Source organism: Oncorhynchus masou, chromosome 5, assembly GCF_036934945.1.
Source record: "Oncorhynchus masou masou isolate Uvic2021 chromosome 5, UVic_Omas_1.1, whole genome shotgun sequence".
NCBI lineage: Eukaryota > Metazoa > Chordata > Actinopteri > Salmoniformes > Salmonidae > Oncorhynchus > Oncorhynchus masou.
The window spans coordinates 28,389,652-28,395,855 of NC_088216.1; the positions used below are offsets into that span (position 1 = coordinate 28,389,652).

The 6,204-nt window shown below is 47.7% G+C and overlaps 1 pseudogene; it reads left to right on the plus strand.

Moving 5' to 3' along the window:
- The first annotated feature begins 3,267 nt into the window (after positions 1-3,267).
- Positions 3,268-5,482, plus strand: LOC135539344 (N-acetylmuramoyl-L-alanine amidase-like; annotated as a pseudogene).
- The last annotated feature ends 722 nt before the right edge of the window (positions 5,483-6,204 follow it).

Consider the following 6,204-nt stretch of genomic DNA (forward strand, 5'->3'; position numbering starts at 1 on the left):
GAGGTCTTGAGGTGTGCAGAGGAGTCCCTGAGGTGTGCAGTGGAGGTCTTGAGGTGTGCAGTGGAGGTCCTGAGGTGTGCAGTGGAGGTCCTGAGGTGTGCAGCGGAGGTCCTGAGGTGTGCAGTAGAGGTCCTGAGGTATGCAGTGGAGGTCCTGAGGTGTGCAGCAGAGGTCCTGAGGTATGCAGCAGAGGTCCTGAGGTGTGCAGCAGAGGTCCTGAGGTATGCAGCAGAGGTCCTGAGGTGTGCAGCAGAGGTCCTGAGGTATGCAGCAGAGGTCCTGAGGTGTGCAGCAGAGGTCCTGAGGTGTGCAGCAGAGGTCCTGAGGTATGCAGCAGAGGTCCTGAGGTGTGCAGCAGAGGTCCTGAGGTATGCAGCAGAGGTCCTGAGGTGTGCAGCAGAGGTCCTGAGGTATGCAGTGGAGGTCCTGAGGTGTGCAGCAGAGGTCCTGAGGTATGCAGCAGAGGTCCTGAGGTGTGCAGCAGAGGTCCTGAGGTGTGCAGCAGAGGTCCTGAGGTGTGCAGCAGAGGTCCTGAGGTATGCAGTGGAGGTCCTGAGGTGTGCAGCAGAGGTCCTGAGGTATGCAGCAGAGGTCCTGAGGTGTGCAGCAGAGGTCCTGAGGTATGCAGCAGAGGTCCTGAGGTATGCAGCGGAGGTCCTGAGGTGTGCAGCAGAGGTCCTGAGGTGTGCAGCAGAGGTCCTGAGGTGTGCAGCGGAGGTCCTGAGGTGTGCAGTGGAGGTCTTGAGGTGTGCAGAGGAGTCCCTGAGGTGTGCAGTGGAGGTCTTGAGGTGTGCAGTGGAGGTCCTGAGGTGTGCAGTGGAGGTCTTGAGGTGTGCAGTGGAGGTCTTGAGGTGTGCAGTGGAGGTCCTGAGGTGTGCAGTGGAGGTCCTGAGGTGTGCAGCAGAGGTCCTGAGGTATGCAGTGGAGTCCCTGAGGTGTGCGGTGGAGGTCCTGAGGTATGCAGTGGAGTCCCTGAGGTGTGCAGCAGAGGTCCTGAGGTATGCAGTGGAGTCCCTGAGGTGTGCGGTGGAGGTCCTGAGGTATGCAGCGGAGGTCCTGAGGTTTGCAGCGGAGGTCCTGAGGTATGCAGTGGAGGTCCTGAGGTATGCAGTGGAGGTCCTGAGGTATGCAGTGGAGTCCCTGAGGTGTCAAACCCAGTGGAAGAGGTGGCCAGTGAATCAAAGACAAAGGCTGCTGAAGAACTTCGGGACACTGAAAATGTCCTCAGCAAGGTGGTGAAATCCAAAGGGTGGCTGAAGGAGGGCTGGGAAGATCAGCTGACCAAAGACTTCAATGATATGATTGCAAGACTCCCAAAGGTAAGGAACAAGAAGCCTGTTTCGTGAATGAAAGGTCAACTGTCTTTCTAAGTGGGGTGCATCAGGGTTGTCTGAAACTGGACAATATTATAAATTAGCTACTATAATCTTTGACTTTGGATGTCTGTGGTATGTTTTGTGAAACAGCTAAAGGACTTGTGTTGGTCTTACTCTTGCACTGCTCTGCATGGTCTGTTTAGTCCTATTTTGGATCCAACGAGAGCCTTCCTGAGGTGTGCAGTGGAGTGCCCGAGGTGTCGAACACAGCGGAAGTGGTGCGCAGTGAAACAAAGAAGCAGAAGAAAAATGGCGTTCTACGATTCTTCCGACGTGTGTGGAAGTTCTTCACATGCGCCAACAGCCTCCCCAAAGAGGAGTGACTCAAGCACACACAACTCCGGGCAACACTTTCTCCACCATCTCCCCTTTCCTTCCAACTGGCTCTTTTTAATAATACAAATAAAGGGGATCTGAACCACAACAAAAAACTGCTTTCATGAGTGTTTTTCATATGACTTACGATGTACGTATGAAGAATGCTTTAAATAACACTTACTAATTAACTATCCAGACAATTAAGCTTTTTTAGAAGTGCTTAAGTATGCATTAATCACAGTATTACTGCATTACACACCCGTAAATATGTACAAGATCATTTGAGAGACTTTGCATATCAATTTAAGTTTGTTGGTTGAATTGCACCACTGTGGGCTATTTTCCTCATCAAAACCAAATCATAACTTTATTTGCATATCACATTTCTTACAGATGATGCATTTCAAAGTGCATAGAATATAAAAGGTTAGAAATACAAAAATGAGAAATGAAAATAGTAAAACAATCACAGTGGACATGAGAGACTAATGCACTAAAATAAATGAAAATAAATAAGATAAATACAATGGGGTAAAATAGATAGTAGGACTAAGCAAAATCACGGCTAATAAGTAGCTCTTCAAAATGTCAACAGTTTCTGAGGCCTTCAGATCCTCCGGCAGGCTGTTCCAAAGGCCAGGACCATAGTGGCTGAAGGCAGCCTCACCACACGTTTTGGTTCTCACCTCTGGAACAACTAAAAACCCGTGCCAGAGGATCTGAGGGACCGACCGGGCACATACAGTATCTTAAAAGCATATCAGACATGTACTCAGGTGCAGGGCAACGTAGTGCTTTTAAATTCAATTATAAAACAACAGGCAACCAACGCAGGGATTTAAAATAGCGTGTTACAGTATGTTCAATTGTATCTCCTGACAACAGTTCAGTTATTTTGGTGTAATAGTGCTCTCCAGTGTTTCTGAGTAAAGGTTTAGATAAATAATGGTTGTCGTGGTGGGGCTTTGACAAAGCTATTGGAAGTTGCTAGTATGTCTTCTAAGTCAGTTTTAGGTTGCATAAGGAGACATTTCAAAGGAGGCTCCACAACTCAAAGGAGAGTACTTTGAAAATGGTTCTCTGGTCTGGCACTGATCAGAGAGAACTGTATTGTGGAAACCTGTTTTCACCTATCCAATGGTGTTGGATCAGATTTCTTGGCTGTCGGTCCAATTCAAACTCACAATCTCATGAAACAGACATCGACCAGTGTGTGATGTGATATTGAAGTATTTAACAGGTGCATGTATCACAACTGTGCAGCATCAACACAGGAAGTGGTTTAGAGTCTTTCAAACCTGTTTGGCTGGCGGGAAGTGCCGCTGGTTTAGACAGGAAACTGAGCCCAACAGCCACTGAACACAAACAACCACATGTATCTGTGTCAGATGACCCACAGATGGTGATGATGTTCTATTAAATGTCATTCAATAAATATTCTACATCTTGTTGTCGTTAATGTATGAATTTCAAGTTTGATCCGAATAGATGATAGAGGTGATGAATGAGACAGGCCCCTAGACAGAGTTGTGAAATGTCTCAGCTTCCCATTGTTAAGATAGCATCAGATCAGATGTCTCAAATGAGGAGGATACGCAGGATGGCAAGACATGAGGACCCATTCACCCAACAACATCAACCACACCCACACCTCCGTGTTCAACACCACTCTCTTTGGCTTATTCGACAAACCATCCACCATTATGTGAAGGACCGTGGTGAGGAGAGAGGGGTCGTTCTGACCCAAGATGGCACCACAGTGGACATCGCTCCCATGCTTCTAGGCATTGAGGTGGGTCTGAAAGCGAAGCTGGGCATGTTTCCCCTCACCTTGGCCAAAAACCTAGGGTTATTGTTCCTTAGCTTCCAGGACGGCTGCTGGGACAACGTGACCCATCCCAGAGTGTTCCAGATGTCGCGGGTGCTCACCCTGGCCACCGATGCCCTCGCCAACAGGGTGGGTCCATCTTGAGCATGGATCTTACCAGCCTGGCCCCCTCTGAACAGCCTGGTAAACTCAGCGAGGTGCTGAAGGGTTACCACAACCATGTCCTGGAGGGGTAAGACCTGGGGGTTGTATCCAGCCACATCGGCCCCAAGCGTAGAGAGACTGCCCAAGCCCTGCTGGGCACCCTGGACACCCAGAGGCAGGTGATGGAGAGCCTATACCTGGTGTGGAGGCTGGAAGACACTCAGTGGATAGCCAAGGATAGAGACGGAATGCTGGAATTTGACCACAGATACTGGAGTGAGTCTCAGGGAAGGAGAGAGGGAATCATTTACCCCTGTAATTATGAAATTGTAGGTGATAAATGGCTACTCATTTGAAGTTTACAGAATATTGGTCTGTAAACATGAAGAGTAATTGAACCTGTTCTACTCTGGTTCAACCTCTCCTCTCCAGACTGCCCTCCCATCATCCCACGGTGTCATTGGGGGGTCGAAACCCTACCGAGGGTCCCCCTTCCCTCTTGCCCTGCCCCTCCCCTTCCTGTATATCCACCACACCTTCGAGCCAGACAGGCCCTGTCACTCCTTCAAGCAGTTCTCCAGGAGCATGAGGGCCATGCAGCGCTTCCACCAAGAAGTCCGCGGCTGGGCCGAAATCGTATATAGGTGAACTTTGACCCCCTCATCCATTCGCAGATATTAACAAACCCTTTATACTAAGCTTCAAAGACGGAGACAAGAGTGCTGTGTCAGCCTACAATTACTGAAGCAGTCATATTATACTGTAGCAAATCTTAACATGATGTTATACAGTATAACCTGAAGCAAAATATAATAACAAGATGCTATAACAAGAATCAGGGTTGTGAGATAATGCAATTTGTTCTATCACTCCAACTCCTAAATGTATGTTCCCCTCAGCTTTGTAGGTGGGTTCTGACCGGTACATCTACGAGGGGCGCGGCTGGCATCACCTTGGCAACCACACCAGGGGGCAGAACCCTTATGGTTACGGCGTGGCCTTCATTGGCAACTACTCCTCCTCTCTGCCCTCACGCCACGCCCTGGATCTGGTGCACCAACACCTGGCCAAGTGTGCAGTGGATGGCGGGCGCCTGCAGGCCAACTTCACCCTCCACGGGCACCGGCAGCTGGTGGACACCTCATGTCCAGGAGACGCCCTCTACTCAGAGATCAGGGGCTGGGAGCACTTTGGGGTGAGAGACTGTTCAGTATTATAGGCTACTATACTGTCAGTCAATGTCAAATGAAACCTTTTAATACATACACAATTGTCACGACTTCCACCGAAGTCGGCCCTTCTCCTTGTTCAGTTGGTGTTCGGCGGTCGACGTCACCGGCTTTCTAGTCACCACACATCTATATTCCAGTTTTATTTTGTTTTGTCTGTATTACACACACCTGGTTTCAATTCCCATATCATGTTCCTTATTTAACCCTCTGGCATACACGTCTGTTCTGTCCGTGATTGTTGGTGTCTTTAGTGGTTGTTGTATGTGCTAGTTTGTATGTATGTTCCTATTTGGAATTTTTGCCTGACTTTTTGAGTAAACTCCGTTGTGTTGCTCAAAACCTGTGTCCTGCGCCTGACTCCGCGACATCTCTGCACCCAATCGCTGACAACAATCAAAAGGGCATCACAGTTGCACCAGAACACTATTCAGTCATTATACAATTGTGTCCTTTTTCCTACATTAGACATTAGTGATAAACACCAACATTAATCTTTTTGTCCACTGTTGATATTGATGCTGCCGACATGCTGCTGACATAGCAACCTTTTACAGGAAACCAGCACATCGAGAAAGGACCAATGAAGAAGACAAGCGTGTAAAAAGCAGCATGGAATAAAACCAATTTTGTCAAAATGTCTCATTGGATTGTATGGGGGTATCAATTTGTTATATCCATGATAATAGTGTGTTTTAGAGTTATAACAGTTTATAACACTCACCCTTATGGTTGTCACTGTGTCACGACTTTCCCTGAAGTTGGTCCCTCACCTTGTTCGGGCGGTGTTCAGCGGTCGACGTCACCGGCCTTCTAGCCACCGCCGATCCACTTTTCATTTTCCATTTGTTTTGTCTTTGTTGTACACACCTAATTTCAATCCCACAATTACTTAACCCTCTGTTCCCCACTGGTTTTTGTGAGTGATTGTTCATTGTACTTTCGGTCTGTCAGGGTGTGCGTGTATTTGTTACTTTGCCTATTTGACATTTTGAGTAAAAGTACGTTGATTACACATATCTGCTGTCCTGCGCCTGACTCTCTACACCAGCTACACCTAGGACCCATATCTCACTGCTTCACATTACAGTATTGTAACACAACAGAGAGACATGTACAGTATACTGAACAAAAATATTAGAGCAACATGTAAAGTGTTGGTCCCATGTTTCATGAGCTGAAATAAAAAAGAATTTCTCTCCAATTTTGTGCTGAAATAATCCATCCACCTGATAGGAGTGGCATTTCAAGAAGCTGATTAAACAGCATGTTCATTACACGGGTGCACCTTGTCCTGGGGACAATAAAG